Source organism: Anopheles maculipalpis, chromosome 2RL (assembly GCF_943734695.1).
Source record: "Anopheles maculipalpis chromosome 2RL, idAnoMacuDA_375_x, whole genome shotgun sequence".
NCBI classification, from domain to species: Eukaryota; Metazoa; Arthropoda; class Insecta; order Diptera; family Culicidae; genus Anopheles; species Anopheles maculipalpis.
The window spans coordinates 13,461,841-13,488,219 of NC_064871.1; the positions used below are offsets into that span (position 1 = coordinate 13,461,841).

The 26,379-nt window shown below is 43.3% G+C and overlaps 3 protein-coding genes across 3 annotated transcripts in view; 2 read left to right on the plus strand and 1 right to left on the minus strand.

Moving 5' to 3' along the window:
- The window catches only part of LOC126557685 (connectin-like), a 323,190-nt gene that overhangs the window by 189,493 nt on the left and 107,318 nt on the right, over positions 1-26,379 (plus strand). The gene's annotated exons all lie outside the window — the stretch shown is intronic.
- LOC126558879 (uncharacterized) overlaps positions 1-26,379 on the minus strand; it is a 553,494-nt gene that overhangs the window by 19,502 nt on the left and 507,613 nt on the right. The gene's annotated exons all lie outside the window — the stretch shown is intronic.
- Positions 25,998-26,379, plus strand: part of LOC126558878 (uncharacterized) — a 521,842-nt gene continuing 521,460 nt past the window's right edge. The window contains exon 1 of the mRNA XM_050214956.1: positions 25,998-26,008. The gene's annotated coding sequence lies outside the window, so the exon portion shown is untranslated. The remainder of the gene's footprint in view (positions 26,009-26,379) is intronic.

A 26,379-nucleotide genomic window follows, 5' to 3' on the forward strand; every position in this document is an offset into this window, starting at 1 on the left:
AGAAAAAGAAGAAGAAGAAGACACAAATAATGTAGTGCTGAATGTACAGAATATTTACAAAACGTAAATAACATTTCAATAATTTTAAAGCATTGCCAATCTTTATAACATGAGATTAAGTTTGCACTGCGCAGAGTTTGTAATCTGTGTGCAGGATTGAGATCTGAAGCTCGAATTTGAAGTAAAACGGCAAAGCTATTTCATCAATGTGTTTTCCACATCTCACTCAATCATGATTTTTCTCAATTTTTCCTCTCAACAGCAATAAAGAATAAAACAAAAATGAATCAAAATAAAATTCACAGAACTAAGCTCACCCTCGAACAAATATCGATTTAAACGGTTGCCAGACGGCAACCGCAATCGCGCTCGTCGCGACCCGACGATAATTGATATCGAATATTCTGATCATTTTTCATAAACCCGGCACAACCACCCTCCCGGTCCGTTACGGTGGTTGTGTGCTGGTGTTAAGTCCACGGTGATGCAAACGCGTTTGTGGTTGCGTTGATTGATGCTTCCCTTGACCCTTCAACAGGGATGCTTGAAACAGTACACCGTCACACGGCGAAGCAAGTTGCTTTCCCAGGAAAGTGTGTGTGCGTGTTTTTTATGGCATGTCACGGGAGAAACATTTCCAGCGTGTGCGTTGATCTACGGCTAGACAGATGAGACGGGACAGGTCTTCGATAAGTTTTTTGATGAAATGATGAATGATGACTGTCCGAAAATCAATAAAATGCTCCTGTCCGATCAAACCGCCTGTCTGAGGTCAGGCAGAAGCCAACTGCACTGCATTTGAAATGGTTCTTCGGTTTTTAGAATGTTCCTTTTGGACTGCTGTTTGACAGGTCAATGGGCAGCACAGTGCTGGGTCGGTTCGTGATTCGTGAAAATGGAAGTTGGAATAGAAAATTGATCGAATAAACTAGGGTGAAGAGTGGCGGTTCAGCGTACCGAATGGATTCGTATCCTGGGACGACGAGAGTATGTTTGTGTAGATTGAGAGCAGATGTCTGTGAAAATTGTAGCACAAGTGAATTTAAATGTGCATCAGTCATTTTAAAATGACGGTTGAAGTGTGGATGCTCCTTGGATTGGACTATTTTGTAGAATCTCTTTAGTTATGTTATTTAAATGTTAATTTTTATTTTTGTTTTCAAGATTCATCATAAAAAAAATGTGTCAGTTTTTTTGAAATATTAAATGAAATGAAATATTATTTGTTTTCAATTTAGTTGAACATTCAATATCAACGTTCAAGCATGATTTCAATGCTCAGCAAAAAAAGAATATGACTTGTACTCTCTCCCTGCAATCGCCCATTTTTCCAGCGCCATAACCTGTGTTTTGTACACTGTTGTCTGTAAAAACTTTTCCCAAGTTTTGTACTGCAAGGACTCAACAGCTCAAAAGTTGATAATCACTGTGTTCTGTGTCTTGCACGGGACACCTTGTTCCTTCTTGTTGTACCTTTCTCAAACTGCATGCCAGGATATGCCCTATCGAATATACGAAATCCGCCCGTCTGGTGCCGATCAGATCAACCTTAAACGAAACGTACTGTGGTTTTACCTGTTTTCGGACCAATGGCCCTTTCTATCCTTCGTTCGACCATCAGATTCCATTGAATCGAAGGACCAAACCTTACGTGCGCACGAGAAACTTACCTGACAAGGCTTACGAAAACAAACTCGACGTAGAAGAAAACAAAAAAGCAACTTGTCCCGATTGATGTGCAAGGGACCAGTGACGTTGCGAGGATGCAAAAAAGGATCCATCGACATGTTGCGCGCACAAAGCCAATGTCAGCAACAGGAGAACCAGAGAACCCGGTATGCCAACGTTTTACGACGAAACGGTACGGGAAGGTGCAGCAAGCACGAAGGGTTTCAACTGAGCGCGGACACATTTGCAGCTGAAAAGGATCGGCGGCTGGTGCTCACCCACACAACCGCTGCGCATAAGGAGAGAGGATGGCAGAGAATCGGGCGACACGGGGCGAACGATTGACTGGGTTGACTGACAGCTGCATGAAGCCGATGTTTGCCGTTTCGAAAAGCGAAAAGGCGCAAAACTTTCGTTCATCGACCGACCGCTTTGCACTTGGACATGACCGATTTTCGTCAGCCTGTCTTTGGCAGCACACACACACACACATGCTTATAACGCTGAACAGATCGCTAAACTCTCGACCATACGGCGAGCACGTTGTGAGAGGTCTTTTGTTTTGGTTTGATGCAATTTTTTTTCTTCACGAGTATAAAACGAAAGCCTGTAGAGTACAAGAATGCTGCTATAAACGCAAGTTCTTTTATCTTAAAATACGCTTGTCAGATGCATTTGCACTTTCTGCGTGTTTTCGGGAACACTTTAGCACGCCATAATGGAATTGGCAAGAAAAACAAGCGTCGAAGGAACGCAACATAAAAATAGAGAAGAATGTGCCAGAAAAGCCAAAACTGCCGCAAAGAATTGAAAAACGACAGCTTCAGTCGGCTTCTGCTTGCTGTTTGGGGGGGCTGGCGAACAACACTGGTGGCACAGCTCGCTCAGCAGCTGCGTCACGAGCACAAAAACAGCACCGGATCCTGGTCACGGCACCAGTCAAACGATGTCGCCAAGCGCTTGGAACGGAGGGTAAACATTTGATCTTGCCCTTCGATAAGGCATCGGGCTCGAGACAATCTTCGCTAGCAGTGGAGAGGATTACGGAAGGTAGGCCATTTGCACTTTTCTGGCTTTTTGGCCTTCGAGAGTTGAACTCTTTGCACTTTGGAAGCAAAGGATGGACGCAAAACTTTTCGCAACAGACGGAACAAAACAACATTCCTTTGAAGGTTGCTTTGGAAACGAAACAGTCGAAGCGGAACTGCAACAAAAACAGGCGACTTCTCTTGTACGAGAGCTGTTTGCTTTCTTCCCTTTTAGTTTTGCAATCGGAAACCAACTGCTTGCAGTTTGGTAAGGGCAACAACAAAACAGCATACGAAAGGTGTTCAAAGTACGGGAGGAAAAAAAAAAAAACCGGGAAGACATTTTCGGTAAGGTAGTACTGTTAAAGAGGGCGAGCAAACAGCATTAAAGCTAATCTGCGCTGCGGGTTTTGATCGAGTATGGTAGTTTGACGAGCGTTTGATGCGACAGAGGGATCGAGGTGAGATATGGTAAGAAAGTAATTAGACCACACTGCAAATGCAGCTGTTCACAAGAGTTCTATAATTATGGTCGACAGTTGATGGACGGTTCATTCACAAAGGATAATCCACACATGTTTGGTTGCTAATACGTTTGTCAAACTTTAAGCTTAACCGCTCGATATACAGGACGGTTGTGGAGTAATGAATGAGTAAATACTTTTGCAATGTTGTATGCCTGAAATTCGAAACAAACCCTCAAAGTATTATGTTCCCAGCCCCAAAAAGTCTTACCTCAGGTTGAAGCAAAGCAGACGTTATTGAACAGTCATTCACAACGCACAGCACAACACTGAACCGATGTCTCTAGTTGTGAGGAGCTGTAAAAATGACTTCCTTAAAACTAGGACATTCGCTGGAAAATATTACACAAGGATAAAAGTTTACGATCCCATCGACTTTGGGGAATTACCCAACCGAACCTCGACCATTGGGGATAATAGGGATAGTTTTACGACAGGACGCAAACGTGCCCAACTACTCGTGCGTGGTTGGGGGAAATACAAAAAAGGTTTCAAGTGGCGCTCGTTAGCTCGCCAACCGGCCAACCAGTGTGCCCATAATTGAGACGCATTAGCTCTCTCGATCGTATCGGCGGCCAGCTGCGGTAACGGATGAAAAATGAAAGCCCATTTCCAGGGGCTCCGGAGCGTCCTTGTGCAAAGGATGCTTCCAAACCAAAGCCAATGTGGGTAAGAATATTAACCCGTTGGCTCCCTCATTTTTTCGAAACTTTTCGCATGTGTGTGTGTGCGCGAGAGTTCTCCTTCCTTCTTCGATGGGTTCGGTCACGCAGTCGATAAATCACCGCCCGAAAATAGGTGAGCCATGAATTAATTAACGCTCGAGTGGATTCACTTTACATGCCAAAGCTGTCAAAACTCGCAACACGTGACCCCGTTATTAATGATGGCGTTGTCGAAACCGCCAGACTCCGGAGGGGATTGGGCTGCAGTTGAACCCGACTATTTATCCGACGACTTACAGATTGTGTCCACCAAACCAGAGATAGTTGTCGGTGAGTCTAGCCAGAGCCTTGCCAGGGAGCTCCCAAAGCAAACTGAGTAAATGAAGCGAGAAAATGGCCGCTTGAGTCAGCTCGCAATGTCGTTATCGTTATTTGTTGACCGACCGTCCCGTTTCCCTCTACGAAACACACTTTTTTCGCTTCAACCCCCGGGAAAGGAAGGTTGTTTGTGTTTTCGGGTGTCTCGCCCAGCATACAAATTACAACGTACCACCTTCCCCCGGTTCCCCGTTGGACTGGGCAAGTGTTTAAATTTAAATTTGTTGGTGTCACTGCCATGAAGCGGACGGGAACAGCAACCCAAGCAAACAGAGGCTACGAAAAGGGAAAGTTTAGCGGCGCTGAGAAATCGTGGCGCCAACACCGGAAGCAGACCATGAACGGAAACGAATAAAGAATGTGAAACGAGTGGGTTCCGTTTGATCCGGTCCTCGCCGTACCGTAGACATCTCATGCACACAAACAAACGCGAACCATTGCGAGCGGGGAAGTTATGACGCTTTTGAAATGAACGTTTTTTTTTTTCTTCTCTCGTGCTGCTACTAAAAATATTACACCGGAACAACACGATGCAACGGTTCCGCACCGAGACTAGGATGAAAAATTGACGGAAGTGATGCGCGTCTTATGATTTACGGTGGTTTGAATTCATGGTGTGCGTGTTACGGGTGGCATGATAAATGGGAGCGCTGTCTGAAATATTGAACAATAAAGCACACACACAGAGAGAGAGAGAGAGAGAGAGAGAGAGAGAGAGAAAGAGGGCAAGGCGGGTAAAAATGCAATAAGACGAGTGCATTAAAAACGTTCAAGCAACTCGTAACACATTAAGACAACATTAAGCTTAAATGCGTAATAATGTTATCAACATAATTTGTCACGTTAAGATAAAGTTTATTTATTTTACAAGTTGACACAATTTTGGGTAAAAATCAAAACTTGAAGTTGGATAGGATTTTCCCTAATAAAAAACAACTGTAAAGCGGTTTCGTAAAGCGGATAACCATACGACCGTCTTTAGTTTCTCTCATAGCACGACTGGTTATCGAATCCAGTTTGTTACGCTCTGCTGTGCAATGTACTGACGATTCTATCACAAGTACAATGAAGGTAAGGAAGCCAAGATCTTATTTATTAATTTATAATTAATTATGATGGTACAACGCCTGTTTGTCAGCACTGCTTGTGATGACAAAAAGAAGCCAAAATCTATCATTAGAGTAAACCACACCGGAGTAAGACTACACCGGGCATCGAATTTCTTTACTAAATTTATTGGATACCACCGTAGATTGTTTATCTTCACTAGGGGGGAACGGAACGGTATCACAGAGCTAGCTTGTTTAGAAACCTAGAAATCAGCATATCGTAGATTATCTGGACAATGTATCACGATCATGTCTTAGAGATCATTCTTCATTGTCCAACCACTTAGAACCTGTTAACCTCTGTAGATCTTAAATAACAACGGTGGATGGTACATGCAATTTGATTTCTAAGGTTCATTAAACTATGCAAGCTTCCTTTGGTGTCTCAAAGTCGATCACTCTCAATGTAGTGCTATTTCGTATAAGTAATTTATTACGATTAGCTACAGAGCAGATCAGTTCCCACGACAAATCCCACAAACATCTCGTCATATTAAGTATGTATGTTAGGAAACATCACACTCAAACCAGCCCGCTGTGGTGCAGGCTCAAACAAAAAAAAAAAACAAAAAAATGGACGCTTACCAAAGTCTCCGCTTAACCCTAATTTGTAGCAAAAGTTGTTTGACAAAACCACCCACAGCGTTTATTAATTTTACTGCCATAGTCGTTTGCCTTGCCCAAAACCGAGCTCGCCATCGCCAGAAAAGCAGACACTTTATCGGCCGGGTCGGCCGGGTTGTACGCTTCGTGCGTCCACCCCATTTCTGGGGAATGGGGTGGACGAATGTCATTCCTTAACGCCGTCCCTACGGGCGTGCTGTGTAGGCTGAAAGACCACGCAACGCGGTAAGGAAATCGGAGAAACACCAAATCTTAACGGTAGGCGTGCGAACTTGGACTTGGCGTGGTGAATGTGGGGATGGGAATGGTGGAGGTGGGAAAAAAGGGGGAAGGGTTGTAGTTCTTGTGAAAGGTGGGGCGAACAGTGCTGTTTCTCCTGGGAAGCGTTGATTTTCATCGTCGGCTTCATTAGGATACGGGAAAACTGGCTGTGTCCCAGTGCAGCATTATGCTGTGCGTTGACTGTTCTTTTCTGTTCTCTTTCTGTTTTGCTCCCCTGTCTCCCTTGCTGCCCCATTCCTCTGTCAAGCCGGGCTTTCTTCATATAGCCCGGGGAGCGTAATATTGCCATCTGGTTTCGTTTAGCAGACGGCGCGTGAACCAACTCGCCACAACTCGTGGGACTCACACTGGGTGTATGTGTGTGCGCGCGTATGTTTGACCGCGGGAATGGAAAAGATGAGGGATAAATTATTTATGTTGCCGAGATTTTTCTTGTTTCCATTTTTTTCCTTGTTTACATTATTAAAATGTCATTACCAGAAAACCGGCCGCGAGTCGCTCGTAGCATTTCGTTTGTACTCTTCGAACGTGCGTTTTGTGTTTTGGGGGTATATTTTTAAAGGTTTTTACTTTATTTTATTTTTTGTGCAGATCACTGTATTCTGCCCCAAAACGCCGGCGTCTGCATTCAATGGAAGGTTCTGTTGTTTCTGTGGCAGTTATCATTGGGTTGAAGCAGTTGCAGCGTAAATAATGATTGGAAAATAGAAATAAAATTATTCATATGAAATAAGCAAACGATGGCAAAACAGATTTTCTACTAACGGATGACTCTTCACAATCAAATTAACTGTAATTTGAGGTTTTTGTAATTAAATTATCAACTGCCTTATTTGTACATTACTCGGTAATGTTTTGATTACCAATCCGGAGTGTAAAATTTTCCAGGAATCAATCACACGCAATTACAGCAATCAAAACGATATTCAATCAATTTTAACATTCATCCATCAACATTATTCCCATGTTAAGAACTCTTTTTTTCACGATCGAAATTCGAAATACGAGACCCTGTTTTTCCTTCACTCGTTAAAACATTTTCCAATTGATGCCCTATAAGTTCGTGCGTGTAAATTAAAATTCCTTTCGTGTGGCATCGCATAAATTCCAAGCGAAACAACCAACTTTTTTGCATGTGAAATTCCAAACCCCTCACAAGGGAAATGGTGTAACATGCATGCAGCCGGTTCAATATTCATGTACCAGAAAATAAAACCACTTTCAGAACAATACTGTGCCCCAACAAAAGCATGTATTGTTTTGTTGAACTCTTGTAAAGGCATTTTAAAAATAATAACCAGCCTCAGCCTGCCCGGCTGAGATTTTCGGCGCTTTAGGTTGGTGGATTTCCGTGGCTTAATCCGTGCCGCAAAATAATAATCAATTTTCAGCCGCTCGGCAAGCACACCGACCGGCCATAATGAGCCAATTTGCTGCTGCTGGGCGGCTCGTGTCATTTCCATATAATTTGGCCCGGAAAATGAACCGGAACCAACCGTCCGGCGGGGTGTGTTGGGTTTCGCTTGATGTCCTCCAACCGTTGTGCCCAAACCACACAACACTGATAATGATTGATGAGATTTGGCACCGGCGGTTCCCCAGTGTAAAGCGCTCTGCCATCGAAAAAAAAGGAATCGTCTAATTGGTAGCAAACGCTAGGCGAAAAAGTGGTCGTCCATTCTGTTGCGAGGGTCGACTTTCTTGCAAGCGATAGGGCGCTTTGTTGCTTTGTGAGGCGAAAATACTGGACAGGACTCTTGCGTATTGCGTTAGGTTTCGCATGATCGTTATCTTAGCGCTACTGTTCGTGTAGGAAACTCTAGGACGATTTGCCCTGGCGAGCCCCTGTTTTGGGTCGGGAAGGAACGGGAATTGCGTTGCGATACTTTGTAGTCACTTTGTTGTACATGCTGCAAACGTCGAGATGTGTGATAAAATTGACAGCGAGTGTTATTAGAGTTGTGTGTTGCGTGCTATTTTTTTGTTTTCTTATCTCTGCCACAGAGCCGCTGAAGGATTTTGAAGGTTAAGGAAGTGCAAAAGTTTCTCACACTAATAAGACTTTTTTTTGTATTCGGCAATCGAGACTGCTACTATCCCTCGGGATCGTTGGGAGATTAGGTCATAGGGTCGATATTTGACATCACCTCTAAGCTGTAGCACGGTTCTTAGCGCCGTTCCAGCTGGGTATGTGTGAATATGTATACCTTCCCAAGGGAAATTATTGCGCCCTAGTTTTCGTTTGGGGGGACCCTGACCCTGAACACACGTGCACGGGGAATTTGTCAGCCGCAGTGGCGGAGTAGCAATAATTGAAAAATTAACCTTGGGAAAACGGGATACGGAGACCTGCTGCTGGTGAGGTTCAGCGTTCCGTTCAATTATGATCCCAATTATTTATTTTTCTTCTCGCCTCTTCTATTCCTATCCCGAAAAGATAGAATAGCGAACTGCCAGCTAGAATGTATCAATTCTTGGCGAATAGATTTTCATCGAGCTCGTGCCAAAAATAAACCTAAACCATATCGATCGCTTACGGTTGCTTTCACTGCGCACCATAACTACATTACGCTTTGATGAAAAAGGATGACGGTGGTGAGCGTCCATCCGTTCCTAGCCAAACATCGAAACCGAAACGCGGATTTGCCGACGGCACTGGCCAATAATTGAATATTTGCATAATATTCTGTGTTGCAACTATCCCGGTGACGGTGAAGAAAAGCTAAGAAGAATAGCAAGCGGAACGAAATTCTCGAACAAGTCCGATGTGTTGCTGCCCTTTTGCACGCTGCACTGCACCGCTATGTGTCGATGTGTGTTTCTGTGTGTGGTGCATAAATCATGTCATGTGTTTTAGAAAGCCATAACACGTTAGCATAAACTATGCGCTCGCATATGCTTTCGGCTTTCGATATATTGCACGCAACGTTAGAATGCGCGTCTTGAAATAATTGAAATGTTTGAACAATGGTGCACCATTGTAGGTCATCTGTTCGGGGGGCCACCATTTTCGGGGAAACGTATGTTTGGGTCATGCTCTGAATGTTTGGTTAAAAAGTAGTGGCACGAGTTTAGAATCGAATACTAGGAAGAGTTCAGTGCACTTTCGTTTGAAATAATTTGGATCGGTGCTGAAGAGTGGCGCGTAGTGTTTGGAGAATTGGGGTGTATGAGAAAGGAAGTTATTACGACATTTCGCGACTTTATGGTATACAATTAGTTTAATTGTTTTATAGATTAGTCATGCTGCTATACTGCAAATAATTATTCCAAGCATTGATTTTTTGCCGACTGTTTTCAAACTGACCACACTGACTTGATCGTAAGTGATTAGGCATTTCTCAATTGCTCATAGATGGCTTCACAGGCATTTAGTGGCATTTAGTGAGAATAGTTTATTCTGTATCTAACAACTACTTACAAATTCAAACTTGAGCCATTGCGTTTTCAGTCATACATCAACAAAGATGTAGAGCTACAGATTCGTTAATAAGCGACTCAAATGAAATATCTTTGGGAATGCATTTTTTGTGAATCCTCGTTGGTTTTAAACGTGCTTTAATGGCATTTGACTTGAATAAGTACAAATTGTCTTATTTATAATTAATTATGACGGTCCAGTGCCGTATTGTTAAGTACAAATTGTCGTCGAGTAAATTTTCACCTTTAAGGCCACGAATAGATGTAATTCGGACTGGTCCGCTTTATAAAAGTGAATTATTAAAACAGAACTACGAGAATGAAACAGAAGAATGGCAGAATATTTAAGTTGGCTTAAAGAAATGAATCACCAAATAAAAAAAGAAACTCAGAGAATACCGGAGTTAAGCACAATTAACAAGAGAAGAAATTGTACGGAAAACGTTAATGTCAGCAACAAAGCAAACAGGATTTCTGATCGATGTATGCGCATTGCCTACATTTTGGCGTTTAGAATCGATCGGTATCCTAGGAACGGCGGCTGGTAGAGGAGATAATAGTGGCGGTCTTCACAAGGCAGGACCGAATGTCGAATCCTTCTTCGGACCGCCTGCTTGGACCGGTATATTTACTATGGATACGGTACTTCCAACTATGGATAAAATATAATCAATTGAGCCAAATATATCAGCCAAAAACCTTCCGAGGTTGCAGTGCTTAAATATCTTAAATATCTTGAAAAGTATGAGAATATTAAAACTTTTTTTTCAAATAATACAACGATTAAGGAGAGTTTTATAACACAAAAAATATCGCATCTGAATCTCAACAATTCATGCTGCTTGTATATTCTTCAAGCATTTAATATATTCTTGAAGCAACCCAACGCACCAGGAAAAACACATTAAAGTGATTGAGAAAAATAACGAAATCGAGCCCACGAACCCTAGATTTGTATCGATTTTTCACAGACCCTTCTTTGCATAGGCATGTTAAAAAATACGTGTCCTTCTACACGCTCCGAGCGGATCATCCCTTAATACGGTCCATCAACATAAACGATTGCAAGAACACTTTCACGTTAAAGAAGAAGAAATAAAAAAAAAAACACACACACACACACATTCCTAGTCCTTACTGGTGAACGGGTTAAAGAAAAATCTAACCTCCTTTCTCTCACGAGAGAGCTTACTCCTCGGGGGGATTTCTTGTGCCATTACACCCCTCGAAGAATATCGAACCCCAAACCCTTAAGCCCAAAACCCGAGAGCTGTCAAAATCCTGCAAGCTACGATTACGGCAACACACATTCATCTAATCCACAGACGTGTGAGGCAGAGGAATTTTTGGCGAGTGACATTTTGGGGCACTGATTTTCATCCATAATCATCCTTTTTTCTTCTTCTGCTTTCTTCGCACACAGCCTAACAACAATCCCCGGAAGTGAAAGCGTTGCTCGGACGCACAACGGTGGAAGAAATTTATTCTAAGCTCGTACTAGTGCGCTGGCAAAAACCTGTCCTGACGCCGCGACTTATCGCTTGAGCGACTTTTGAAATATTCAACACGATGTCAAGGGCGCACGGCCGGAAGTGTTGGGCTGCCGACTACTACTGCGCTGCGAGTTTCTTTTCTAAACCGAGATTATTTACCGACCCTCGAACGAGCGGACACAAAGCTCGAGGGATCGGTGATTCTGTGTGGCAAGGCAAAGAATGCGCGTGTGCTTGTGTATGTGTGTTTGTGAGGGTGACGGGGATATGCCCCAGCTCCCGGCTACCTTCGTCACAGTTCATCCGGCATTCGGCTGGTCGGGGTGTCGGGTGGGATTTCAAGGGTCGTTTGAGCTGTCACGGCAAACACTCCCCGCCCGGAGTTGTAGGCGATGTACGACATTTCCGCGTTTAGCAGTGCGGGAAACACTGCTTCGGGTGGTGTACGCCGTGGCATGCAAATGAGAAGTAATGGTGAGGATTTGCGATGATAAATATTGAAAAGCCATGTATTTTACGAGCGAAGCGTAAGAGGCGTGAAATTAGGTGTAGATTATTTGCTTAGCATTCATTCATTTTTTGTTCTGTCGATTCCTCCTGCTCGTTCCGTTTACGCATACGACACCCAATGGTTCCTGGAGTGTCTAACATTCTGCGAATCAAAGGACGTGTCTAGCTTGTGTCTAGCTCGGCTACCTTGATGTCTAGCTTGAACCTTGATGATTATGTTTGGGTTCGACGAGAAGGTTGCTACCAATGGAAATGGGGCTCGTACCGATTCTTGGAACGCACCTGAGCCCTCCATCTACTCATCCAACCCTCCCCCAAAGATATCAATTTCATCATCCGGTGGGTGATCGTAACGGGGCCGTAATGGGTGCTATTTTCTATTCAATTGCTCTTGGATGCGCGTCCCTCGCATCGGCGCTACTGTTTATGATAAAATAAACGATATCTTTTTTATCCCGCGCTGGTTTACCTATCATGAGTAATATATACAGTATGCGAAAGGAATTTCAAATTACCGTTTACTGTGGTCCCGTTTATTGGCCATGCTTGAAATGCGCATGTAGGTACGATCGCTCAACTCTTTTACATTCCGAGCGAGGATGCTTGTTGGGTCTCCGATAGATGGTGCCCGCTTTTGCATAGTTATACAAACAACCGGGAAAGCATGTCATCGAAATGAGATTAAACTTATCGAATGGCACACTTGCGCACGGTATTATGCATGAGCCTGGGAACGATGCGTTTCCTGTTGAATAATTCTAGCTTTGTACGGCAACGGGGATTACACTTTTCGCTTGTTCTGGGAACTCTTTTCGCAGATGGTTGTTTACAAGAATCTTTTATTACAGACTACTTCTTTTTTTTATTGGCTTATCAACTTTCTGCTAGGCCTCGCCCTTCATCTATCTACTAGTCCGGAAATGAACTCCGGTCCTGCCGTGTGATGGCCGGCGTCCTTGTGTAACAAAGTAACTGTGCCGACGGACCGCGTGTCGGACAAACAGAAAGTAAACAAAAACAAACGATCAGATGTCAGTTGAACAAAACAGTGAAACTCCCGATTTCCGCGCAAACGTTGAACGTCTAAATCAAGTGGAAAAGTCTGAAAGGGTTGTGCAAAAATTGTGTTTGCTCGTTAACTGGTCGTCGTCGAGGAGCCGACGAAGTTACATTTGCAACACCATGTATTTTTGTTTAGGTTCCCCGAAGTGAACCTGACGCTGACAATTCGTATCTCTGGCAGGCATTTTAAAGGGTTTATTGTATGCCTAACATTTCAATATTTTTGGAAATATTTAAATTATTGTAAAGACAATCAAGTTGCAGCCTGCTGGTATCGAAACAATGCTATAAAATGTGTTAAACAAACAATCGATCATCCATGCCCTTTGTCAACGTAATCCTTAACACGAAAATGCTTTTCCGGACAAGCTAGTGCCACATTCCAGGTATAATGTGTGCCGTGTCAACATGCATCCATATTCGCTACAAACTATAAGGGTGCTATTTCGCTGGAAATGTGCAGTGCTTTATAACAAATATTGTTTACCAAGAATGATAACAACACGAGCAGTGCAATATTTCAAATGGAAATAAGGTCAAACATTTTTTCGATGTTTCGCGTGTTTACATTCTCAGATCTTTCTTTCTTTGTGGGTGGAAATACTTTCCAATCAGTTTGATACCTTGTTTTTTTTTTGTTGCAAAGTTTTCGAATTGTTTCCTGTAAAAGTATTGATTGTTTGCATTTTAAGATCAGCAAAAAAAAAAAAACTAAATCATCAATAATTAAAAGGATTCTGCCCATTCTCGCGCAGAGTGACTGTACAAATACGAGCAACAAATGATTGATATTTCCACCGAAACGAATCAAACCATACTGCACTGTGCACTGTGCTGTAGGTTTGAAACATTTGTTCGATCCAGCAAAACACCAAACAAAACCATACTTCAGCGTTCATCGCGCTGACCATCAATAACGGAAAAGGGATAAATCAAAAACCCATTAGATTTCCACTCGACTTCAGCCTAGCGAGAGCCTGGCCACGATGAGGCGCAGACCGTGGCCCACAAATCAATTGGAAATGGTTTGCTTTTTCCGCACAATTAGCGCGCAACACGCGACTGTTGCGGGAGGACCAATTAAACTGGCACTGATTTATCACCAGCTGCTGGGAGTTTCACTTTTACGCGCCATTCTTTCGGTGCCAATGTAAACAGGTAAACTGCACCAACTGCAGATGGCTCGAAACAGCTTTAGTTTTTTAGTTCTTTTTTTGGGAATTCCGGTTTAGAACACATCGAACGGATGGTTCAGTTCGATCGGATGAACGATCGATGCGGTTCGATTGTTTTGCTTTGGTGATGTAACAAATCCAGATGTTTTCAAACGCACGCGACACAACCCTAAATAAGAAAATTGTTAGCTGAGCTGAACACAACCAAGAGAAGGAAACAAAAAAACTCCCAAAAACCAAGAAAAGGGGTGTTTTGTATGATTTACGAGGCGAACGATCGTGCCCGGCCTTGTTTCGGTTTGATTTTTCGTACGCGTCTTTTCTGTTTTCGTGTGTCTGACTCGTACACCAACCTTTTTTTTTTTTGTGTGGATGCTTCACTCTTGAGCTTTGGTAGCTGGCGAAACGCGGAATCAAATTTCCCGACTTTTCTCCTGCAGCGACCGGTGCCATTAAGATTTTTTCGAGAAAACAGAACGCCACCAAACAATAACAAACAATTTCCCGGACAACGGTAGTCCTCCCAGACAACTGGCTTCTTGTCTGAGAATGAGTGTGCATGTGCAAGTGCATCGTGTTTGGATAACATCTTCCCGCCCCGTTGCTCGTGCTCTCCTGCTCCTAGATCTTGGATTCATTTTCCCCGATTTAACAACATCAGCTACGGCGTCATTTTCTTTTGCACTGCTTTAGTCTTTTACCGACTATCACGCTCGGGGGTTTGGAGTTGTTTGGCGATGCAGCATAGCATTGGCAGCGAAATTTAGTGAGGGTGAGTTCACAGCTATTTTCTTTTTGTTTAATTTCACCATGCTCAGACTACCGAACTAAGACCCTTTCCGACATGCACGGACGTTGCGAACCCTTTTATGTTGCGAGAACCATAGCACGAAGTGAACAAACCGAAAACAAAAAGAAACTCCACCCTTCGCATCGACCCAGTGGTGCCGGGTGAAATGCATGCGGTCGGTTATGATACAGCTTGGTACTAGAGTGCAGGACCGATGCACATGATGCCCTGGTGTGCCCTATAAATAGATCAATAGAAACGTCAACGCTGGTTCGCTGGCATTTTCCCTGCCTTAATTTTCAACGAACCAGAACCGAAAAATATGAAGAAAAAATTTACGCCATGTTTCGGATTAGGCAAAAGTAAACAGGAAAGTGCCACACAACGTTTCCCCAACAGTGCAGGTGCAGCATGAGCAGGGGTATTTTGATGGTAAAGCAGGATAGCTGAATTGATTGTGATAAACATTTGCCTGGTAAGTTACACATAATCAAAAAGGAGATGGGTGGGTGAAATGGGGCTTTCCATCATTGTTAAAATTGTTGTTGTGTTTTGCAAACGAAAGAAAATTTAACTATTATACTGTACAAAAATTACACGTTTGGCAGTGCGGCCAAACTGTACTTTATGAAAAAAATATAATAATCCCCTTTTGCTGTAATGTTTGTTGTTTTATTTTGCCTAGTTGAATGGTTTCATCAATCTATTAGAAGAAGCAACGTTGAATATTTTCTTCAATATTTAATGTGCATGAAATTGATTGATAACTGCAAAAATAGTTGTTCAATTATTGTTTATTTATTAGACCTTAAATTAGGCCGCATTAGAGCTAGAGCAGCAATGATGTGCGTCATTTTGTTTTTCTGCTTACAAAATATGTTTCGAATACGTTTGAAAAGATCATTTAATGTTCTTTAACCATTTACTCCTTCATACCCGCAATCGACTTGAAGTCAGTTAGGGTTTAGTTGGGGCACAAGCATTAATTAACATGAGGCTAAGCTAAAACTGTTGTCACTGCTTTGTCAGACATGTACGGTATTTTAAAGATGAACGAGAATCAAAGGTTTAAAATGTATTTCATCACTCATCCCATCAAAAAGTTTTCGGAGAGACTTGCCGTGTGGAAAAGTGTCACTGATTCAAGGTATGATTTTTATCCGATCTTCTCTACTCATTGGCTTCGCGGATGATATTGGCATCGTGAGAAATCCTCGGTGGAGGGCGAAGTATACACCCAACTAAAACGCGAAGTCGATAGGATTGGATTGAGGATCGTAGCGGCGAAGACAAAGTTCCTGCTTGCCGGAGGCTCTGACCACCCTCTGACGGCCGACTCAGAAGCAGAGTGGACGACGAAAATCTTGAGGTGGTAGAGGAATTTCGGACTTCAGACAACAACGTAAGCAGCGATATACGACATCACATTATTTAGCGAAATCGTGCCTTGTTCGTGCTCCACAAACTCTTGTGATTTAGAAGACTCCAACAACACACGAAATGCACGATATACCGCACCTTGCTACGTCCGGTAGCCCTTTACGGGTACGAATCCTGGACTATGCTGTCGTAGACTTACGGGTACGAGTCCTGGACGGAGGACGCCAATGCACTCGCCTCATCCCCGAACAAGACCCGCCGCCAATCTTGAACAGAACAACGAAAAGAAGATTTCCTTCGATGAAAAAAATTAAGTATCCTTAAGATTATACGTTTGAAAAATATTAAGTCTTTTCTTTATCAAGTTTAATCTTAATGGTGTTCTTGATCACTAATGCCTTGAACGTGGATGTAGGAAAAAACGATTAAAATCGGTCTTGTTTGGCGATGCGTACTTCCACAATTAATTCTTGCATTTGTTTTTAAACCTGTTGCAAACATCAAATAGACACATAAATAATCACACAAAAACTAATTAAACAATAAACCATCGTATTTTCTAAACGCAAATAATCCGATCTCTCCCTTCTAAAAGCAGTAATAAACAGATTTAACAAAGTGCAAAAAAAAAATATAATTTTTATAGGTAAAGATTAAAAGACTTTTGTGCAGCCCATCATAAACTACTGTACACCAACAAATCTTCGCTACGCTGTTTTTATAAGGCATGTTCGCACGCATACTCTTTGTTGTTCAACTTGACTTGAACACAAAACAGTCCCATTCATCAATCGGATTAATTTTTCGGCTTTTGATGAACAAAAAAAAAAAATAGAAAAAAACACACGACACCAACAACTGCACCAGCCGGAGAATGTTTTCGGGCATTGATATTTTAACATTTTGCGAACCAGACACGGCCCTTGCTTGACCACAATCCTGCTAGCTTTGCTCATAATGGCTGATAAATCAATCAGCACAACAACACGCATGTTTCTCACCTCGTCGCGAATGGGTAGATGTGTTTGTGTGTGCGTGTGTGTGTGAGACCGGATTATCGGGAGCGCATTCCGACCCGTTTCGCAAGTGGCATAATTAATTTCGATCACACGCTCGTTGAATTTCCAGTACGCATCAGCCAGCTTGTTCAGTCTGCTTTGTACTGCTGCTCTAATTGAATATTATGATAGCTGCCGTACTATCGAGCGATTATTTGCGATCGAAACAAATCGGTTGCAGGACCCAACGTTCCACAGGGAGCGCGAGAAGGGACTGCGCGAAGCGTGGACGGATGCCACGTGGTGAGTATTAATGCTTAGCAAAGCCTAAAATATGTAAACACCTGGGATTAGCCGGTACAGACCAGGCGTCAGTGTGTGGTGTCGCGGTTTTTGACGCGTTTTTACGCCTCATCATCAAACGCGAACCTGAAACGCGTCGGTTATTTTGAGAGCAGTTAGTTAGAGCAATACAGAAAGCACAACAGGAACGGCAGGAAGCGTGGGCCGGAGGTGGCGATGTGGCGATTTTCAAACGCATTCACACTCACACACCGAAACTCACACAAACATGGTTCGCCCCTTTTTGCCGTACACAAAAGCACGGCAGGCAGCGCACCATGTGTTCGGGGCTCGATAATCTGCCGGTAAAAAGTTGAGCTCGATTTAATTAAAAACGAAGTTTAATTAATTTTCAAAATTTATAAAGTGTCACTTGTCACGCGGTGGCAAACGGTGCACGGGCGGTGCGGTCCAGGAAGGTCGGTATTTTAGTGTGCGGAACGATGATAAACGGTCCGGTGAGGTCAGTCGCTCGTTCGGGGTGTGATTTTGACGCAATTTTCCACCCATCCAGAGCGATACCCGCTCCTTGTCTTCGAGTCTACAACTTCGTGTTGGCCACTTCCGGTGTGTGCCGGGGGAGTTTGTTCGGTCAGGAAGTCAACCATCATGTCCCCCAAAATACCACCTTTGTCGCCTTTAATCCTGGCGCTAGTGCTGAAACTTGTGGAAAGTGGAAAACTAGCATGGAAGAGGAACTGGATCTGGAAGAGCGGAAGACTGGAAGAGGTCGGTGAGCGTTGGATTTCCGGGTGGATTGAAATTTGCGATTTCAATTAAATTATTCACCAACAGACTGGGACCGGCCAAAGCTGTCGTCAGAGGGCTGCAAATGGTTGCGCTTTAGCTGTGCGTGACTTGCGGTGGCATAATTATTTCTGATTCGATGCGTAATGCAATCCACGTACGAGGTGACAATAGGCGCGTGCTGTTGATGAGTATTTCTCTCTTATTTTTCGAACGCCATCCACGAACAACAATCGCCTACAGTTGCCAACAGTGGCAAGCAATGCTTAATGTTCGTCTGATAGCGAACCGCTTTGACAAAAGCTCTCCACCTGCCACGAATGTAGATTGAAATGGAACCGAAAAAGCAACTCCCACTGCCCAACACGTTGCATTCATGATGGAGACGCCTGGTAGCGTGTAGCTTTTCGCGTCCTAGACCACATCAATTCGACGCATTCCCGCGAAATCTACCCTTTAAATGAGGTGATCTCGTGGTGAGAAAAACCTCAAAAATTCATTTGCCCATCTGCCTGGTTGGCTTTCGAGTCAATGTGTATGGGAACGCTTTGTTGTCGCTGGGAGGGGCTTAAATGATGCTCCGCGGACCGAACATGCCTGCACGTGGTTGTGCTGGCGCTGAAAACCGCATCAAAACCGGTGTGTGCCGTCGAAAGTTGTCCAACTGCATCATGCACTACGTTCGATTGCGGTTGCTTCGTTTTACGACGATCAGTTACAGTTTGTGAGGTTAGAAGTTCATGTTTGGTGGGGATCACGCTTTGGATAGGGGCAGTCAGCTTTTGCTCTGTTTGATCTTTGATACTGTGAGTTGAACGATTGAATCAAAGAATCCATTCATTCTGGCATTGCGGTGGTGGCTCGTGAGAAGGGTTTTTGTGCATCGTTTTGCAGAAAACTGAGTGGATGGAGGAAAAACAATCGGCAGGAGAAGGTTTCAGAATTGGTGTTTTAGATATACTGCGGTGATTGTTGAATGCAGATGTCATTTGTCATTAAATTAGAGTGAACATTTCTAGTGAATTCGCAAATCGATTCGAGACCATTTTGAAAAAAAGGATTTGCTGACTATCCAGAAGTATTCGTAGTGTCAGAAACCAATTCATCTAAATGAATGACTATCGAAGGTATTAAGAAAAGTCTTTTAAATTTCTGCTTTTCATTATGCTACTTTTCAAGACTCAAAACATTATTTAAAATCAACAATGTGATTTTTCGGTTATGTTGAAATTTTTTGTCATTTTTTGAGCTTATTTATTTATTTATTTATTTATTTATTTTGAAGATTACTTCATATTTTAGCCTGCAGATAGTAAAGTTAAGGAACAATCAAACGTTCATGTTTTTGCTTCAAATTTGAACTTTTCCTGTTGGTTGAATATTTATTCATCTAACTCATAAAATCAACGTTCCCTGACCGTTTAATCATGCAGGTTTAAACAAAAGTCTACGTTTAAACAGAAACTCGCAATAAATCAAATAGATACACCGAGATCACAAGAAGTTTTCAGTGATTTAAGCTTTTTCCTAGCTCGATACAGCTTCAACTTCTCTCACGATAAAGCTCGATGGATGTGTTTGTTGATTCGGTTCTATTTGTTTTGCACTGGTGGCGTGACGTACCGTGCAATAGCTGCACAATGCTGCCCCGCAGTCGAACACCGGAACCATGTGATAAATTTTATTAGCTCGTAATGAACAGACCCGTACCGCATAATCACCATCGAACAATCGGTTGATGTCACCATAGCTGGAGGAGGAAATTTCCCATTCCAATCCAACACTGCTCAAACGGGCGCCTGTGCGCAATGTCATTCTTTTGTCCTCGGCTAGTCCCGGTCTCGGATGCTGGTTGTGGACCCGTTGCAAGATAGACGACGTACCCGTAGTACACTGCCTACTGGCGAGCGTGGTACAGGTGGTGTGACGCATACCGGATATGCACCTGCGTACGATTTCGCACCATCAGTCCGGTACCGGGAACGTCAGCCCGGATGGGGGATTGCGCATCCAATTAATCTGGAATTTCCTTCCAACATTCAGCCCCATTCAACCCACACCAAAGGCTAGCTTTGGGGGGGAGGATAGCTTTGGCACGTCCATCTCACCAGGCCTTGACCAAACTCGGCAGCCAGACGATTCGGATCGGGCATGCAGCAGCACAGTACCATCGCTACGATGCATAATCCGTCGCATGGCCATCATCAGTGGGGCCGGCAAATGCGTGTGGGCATACTATCGGTTTGCTTCGTTATTGCATCCGGCTAACGGGGGCCCGTCTGGGGAACAGGGAAGCGCAGGAAAGTGCATCCGTTATCAATTTCAGCTATAATGATATTTGTTCGCGTTATTTTATTATAATTAATTAATTTCACAAACTCCTCCGACATGATTCTTCCGCGAAGGTGACACAAACACAGGCACAGACACACACACACAGTAAACGCATCATCGATGCGGGTGCAGATGCAAACAACGACATCCTGGTCAGTGCCGTGGGTCGGCCCTCTGTTGACCTTCATTCTGGTGCAGTGGCGAATGGCCTACCGTGGAACGTGATGCAGGACCTGGTGGCTTTCGATAAAAATGGCACAAACAAAAGCATCCAGTTGGGCAGATGATGGAAAACGAGACTCATCATTTTAATGTACCTGTATTCGTGGAAATGTGTGGAGAGAAAGAGCTGTGGCGTGGCCATGGGTGGAAAGAGATTACCAGGAACACAATTTTAATGAACGTCAGGCAGAATCTACGCCCGCAATGCAAACAATCGGTTGTAATTAATGATTGTTCATTAAATGGAAAATGCAAGCGGTAGATGGTGCTCCAGGGCGTGTTGTTGTTCCCCGTGGCATGTTTGTTTTAAAAAGTGTTGGTAAAAATAAAAAATAGGAATGGTTTATCAAAGGACGTAAACATTAAATTGAGTTAGGATTTTAATGTGTTTATTCAAGATGGAAATTTTCAATAGTCTAGGTGACATTTTTGCCCCAATTACGGTGTTACTACCATTCATATCAATATAGCCAAATATAGCAAATAGATCGGTAAAGAACCTAGAGAGGAATCGATGAGATTAAGGAAGGCGTGTCTTTTAATCCAAGGCAAAGGCACGCAACGACCTCAGCTTGTGCCTGATGAAACCAGCTTTTCAGACTGACCGACGACTGACGATCGTGAAAGTAATATGTTATGGATTGAAGAAGGGAGAAATGGAAATGGTACAACAAAAATGTGAAGCTGGGATGAAGTTCTCGTCAACGTCTGACGCCGAAACAGAATAACATTGCTTGACACAGAGATCGAAGAAATTAAACAAACTCTTAGAAGCTGAGTTTTAATGTAATGCCCAAGGGAATAGCAGTTAAAACGACTACGGATATGCATGAAGATTTTGATGAAATCAATAAAAAGCAGATGATCATCAGGAGGAAGGATTGATCATTCAACAAAGAAGGAAAGGAGGAGTTGCGTGAAATGCACTAAAGCTCGTGACGTCTATACGTCACGCCTATACGCCTATACGTCTGATCCAATCCGTGACTCGGAGGTGAAGACTTCGGGAACCATCTTTTATAAGTCAACCAAGATCCAGGCATACGCTGATGATATAGACATCGTTGGTCTGCGGCTCTTTGCTTACCAAAGGATCGAACAGGCGCCAGAAAACCTCGGGTTGCAGATTAACGAGGCAAAGACTAAATTGATGGTGGCACCATCAGCGGCTCTACAAAGAAATCCGGAACAACGTGGGGGTGATGTACGGATAGGTGATCGCAAATTTGAAGTCGTCCAAAACTCCACCTATCACGGGTCGAAAGTCAGCACCGAAAACAGCATAGAGACGGAGTTGCGTGCTAGGATGCTTGTGGCCAAATCGTTCTTTCTACAGCCTGAGGAAATATTATTCCTCAAAAAACCTGTAGCGACGGTCGAAGCTGGGACTGTATCGTACCTTTATAGTCCAAGTACTCACATACGCCTCTGAGATATGGACCCTGTCCAAAACAGATGAAGCCCTCTTAGCCGCTTTCGAGAGGAAGATGCTCAAAAGGATCGTTGACCCCGTATGTTGTCGAAGGACAATGTATGACGACCTCACCGACGGGCAGCGAAACAGGCTCGCTGGACTCCGATGGGCTGGCCATGTTATACGCATGGCACCGGACGACCCAGCTCAGAAACTCCTTTTAGGCCGTCCACACGGACAGAGGAGGTGTGGTAGGCACAGATTGAGGTGCGAGGATGGCGTGGAATCATGTGCGATCAAGACCGGGATAACGGATTGGCGGACGATGGCGCGGGACCGTGAGCGGTTCCGGACGGACGCAAAGCGGTTGAAGCGCCTGATAAGTAAGTTGTTAAGAAAATCTGATCCAAACGCGGATCGTTCATTCCTTCACGATGACCAATCGCTGCCGACCAACGACGGTTACTTGCTTCCGGTTTGTTCCCGTTAGCAATAGATAGTAATGACGTACGAAATGGGCCATTGAAGTGTTAAAAAGGTAGTTTACAAAATTGAAATTTTATAAATAAGATAAGAAGTTACGTAAGCGATGTAAACAAAGTTGGGCTTCCCGAACAAAATAAAGTTATGGCCCAAAAAAATTAATAAAATCCATTGTTACAGTTACACAAGATTCTTACAAAGAAGTATAAGAATCATACGAAAACAATTAAAAGAGTAAAAAAGTGAGAAAAAGAGAGAAACAGTAAGAGAGAGAGAGAGAGAGAGAGCTTTCCAATCTTATAATGTTTTATTCCTGTTTAAAATACGGTATTTTTCTCATACCTTCCAGCGATTCGTTACAGTCAGAACGAATTCAATATTGTTGCTGCCTTTGATTGATAAAGCTGTCAACAAATGTATCAAACACTCATTCACCCACACACACCACACACCGATACACACGCTGAAAGTTACCGAAAATGTACCACCCACTTGTCGGGAGAATTTAATTAACGTGTCAAGTGAGTTCGTAACCGCTTGTCTAACGATCTGTTTCGAGTTTATCGCGTCGGTTGCTTCTCCACGGATGCTTCACACTCACTCAACGCACCGCATCGCCCGAAAGAAAACAACGCGAAAAAAAAGCCCACAGCCAAATCAACAAGTACTTCCCAAACAGCAACAACACTCCAGCGGTGAATCGTTTCGAAATTGAAGGCCCTCGGGATCATCCTAACCGCCAGGCGCGGGGTCGATGCACGATTCGACACGGCGTGACTGCGTGCGCTTAAACCATCCAACTTAATGTCTGTTTCATTTTCATTATATCGGATGCTCCGAGGAAGGAATGAAGTGGCGGTGGAGGGTGTGAATGTTTGGCTTTGTTTTAAACGAAAAGAGTGTTCCTCTTCAAAGTCATCCACAATGATCGCACATTATCGATAATGAAGGTTTCAATAAAAAAAAGCCCCATCTCCGTCTCAAACCGGAATTTAGTACCGCAGGACGATAATCGGCCATCGCCATCTTCGTCACCACCATAACCGTTTTTCCAACAACGTTGTCATCATCATCATCATCATCATCATGATGATGGGTTGATGTTATTGTGGGGCAGAGAGAAAATATTCACTGTTTGTTTTTCCGGAGTTTATGTGCGTGTGTGTTTGTGTTAATTTCCTTTCGCAACGATCGAAGGATTTCGGCGCGCTGTACGAACGACAAACACATCCACCCAGTCGTTTTGGTTTTAAACGGGGGAAAACTTATACCGCCTTTGGAGCCCAGAGCAGCAAATCGTTTCCATTAATGGGCGCGAATAAAAATAAAGCATTGCCCGCACGCCCGGCATGCCACATGGGTGCGGTTTCTTCGATCCCCTTTGCTATGGAACGGTCCCTGCCCCGGGGGATTTGGTTCTGGCAGACAGGGTGCCGATGGTACGCGTACTTTTGCTACGCACGAAAACTTCCGCGTTCGCGATACAACATTGGCAACTTGTCGGTTTTTGTGTACGCTAAGTTCACTCGCGGGTTGGCCTTTCGGACGTTCTTGAGGGTTTACATATTGAACGCTCGGTGGATAGAAATCTTTTGCCGATCATCACACTGCTTGCCGAGTCGTTAAGAAGCTCGGCTGAAGGCAAATGTCAATTCGAGTAAGAAGTACGAACGTTCTGTACCAGCATGGGGCACACTGTATTGTTTTTCCATTTTGAAGTACTCTGTGCGTGGGTTGATGTTGAACTTTGATAAACCGATAAAAAGAAAAAGCAAAAGCTCGTACCGAAAACACAATACTAATGTGTTTGTGTGTGTGTGTGTGTGTGTGTCAGTTGGAAAATGAAAAGCGACCCTGTATCGTCGTATCAGATATCGTTAGATGTTGGCAGGAGGATTTCCAACGCAACCTGATCGTAACGGCATAGAAGGATAAGAGGAAAGCCCATCGTTACTAGGATTCTTGTCCAAGTCTTTATTGTTCGCTTTAACCGTGTTGCCTTCAACCGTTGTAATTTAGAACGTTTTGTTAAGAGGAATTATTAGAGGAATATTGAAAATATTTACAGCAATACTCAAAATCTAACAAATTTCGATTAATTTTTGTATATTTTGATTTACTTCCCAATTCGCCCAACCATTTTCAAATTATCATTCATTCAAAATCAATAAAAGGCAAATTTTTGATAGATGTTGCGCTAAAACTATTGCTTGTCTTTTGGCATTTTTGTAGAATGATTTTGCAGATGAAAATTTTTTGAATAAAAAGTCTTATAAAAGGAAAAAAAAAAGGAAATAAAGGAAAAGTCTTATTATAAAGTTAATAAAAGGAGACTTGTTTTTGAGTATAAATTTTATTTTTTTTAATAAAAGCAAAGAAAACGAACGTAGCATTTCAGGAATTAAAGCTCCAACGCTACGCCTTTTCAACATCAAATATAATCGCCTCGCCACACTACAAGGGTTAACGTGACATTTCAAAAGAGATTGCAAAAGGTACAAAATAAGGGTCACAAGCCAGCAGGTGGAGGTGAACAAAAAAAAAAAAAAGCGAAACCCATAAAGCAGGAAAATCGCCGTGACGGAAACGACGTGCGGTGAAATACAAATAAGGAACTCAAGAGCGCTCCGTTCTGAAAAGACGCCGACCGGCAGCGAAGCGAATGGTGAACGACCAGAAAAAAGTGAAAACCCCCAACAACAAGAAAAGAAAAACAAATCATTTCCAATTCCATCGCCAGCGGAACGCGCGGGAAGTTATCGTCAAACAGCTTGGGACACGCAATTTTAGGATTAATTTGTGTCAATCTACGGCAAACAAAAACAAAACTGCGGAAAATTGCGCTACAACCGTCTGCCTTCCACCTGCCTCCCACAAATACACGTGTGCGTTGAAAGCCGCCGTAAGGGGAGGGGGGGGGGGTTGCTTCACTTCACCTTCTTAAAAAAAAAACCACCCCCGTGTGGGGCGCAACAATCCTTCGAGAAGGTCTTTATTTCGTCCGTTGCTTTGTGTGGTTTTGCCTGTCGCTTTGTTTGTTATCGCGTTGCTTCACTCGATGAGAGTTTTCCTTCTCATTTCATTATTTGCTTATTGTCGCGAGGACGCACCACGAACCAATCTAGGAGGAAGCGCTTTTTGTTTTTTGCTCCCTTCCTTTGTTAAAGTTGCGCGTGTATGGGTGGGAAGGAAAAAAGCTTTTTCGGCTTTCGGCTCAATAAAACATATTGCCTCGTTTCGCATTGACTGGTAAGGACTTGCTTGGTGTTTTTCACCTCTCGATTTGCATGCAGGTTGACTGAATGGGAGTGGAAGTGGTCTTAAGGATTGGTAAAATGAACAAACGAGACAGTGATAGTGGTTCCCGCCGTCTCAGCGTATTAGTGTAAGAAAGGGAGAATTATTTTTCCATTAGTCTGCCCATTAATAAACCGTTTGATTTTCTTTTCTTTTCTTTTTGCCTGCCTCCTTTTGTAACGTGCAAAGTTATATCGTCATCTGACGACGGTGGGGCAGATCCTTTATTTCTTCCACCGATCGTTAGAATGGAATAGAGACGTTGGGGGTTGGGGGGGGAGGGGGCGTGGTGGTTTGAAAATTAGCCTGCGTCATATTTTCCACCATCCAGTCATTCATCCTGTACGTTTTTATTTGTTTTAAACCATCCTTTTACTTCCTGCCGGGCTCGAGCTCGTACCAGCACGAAAGTCAACCTGCTTCCCATTATCGAA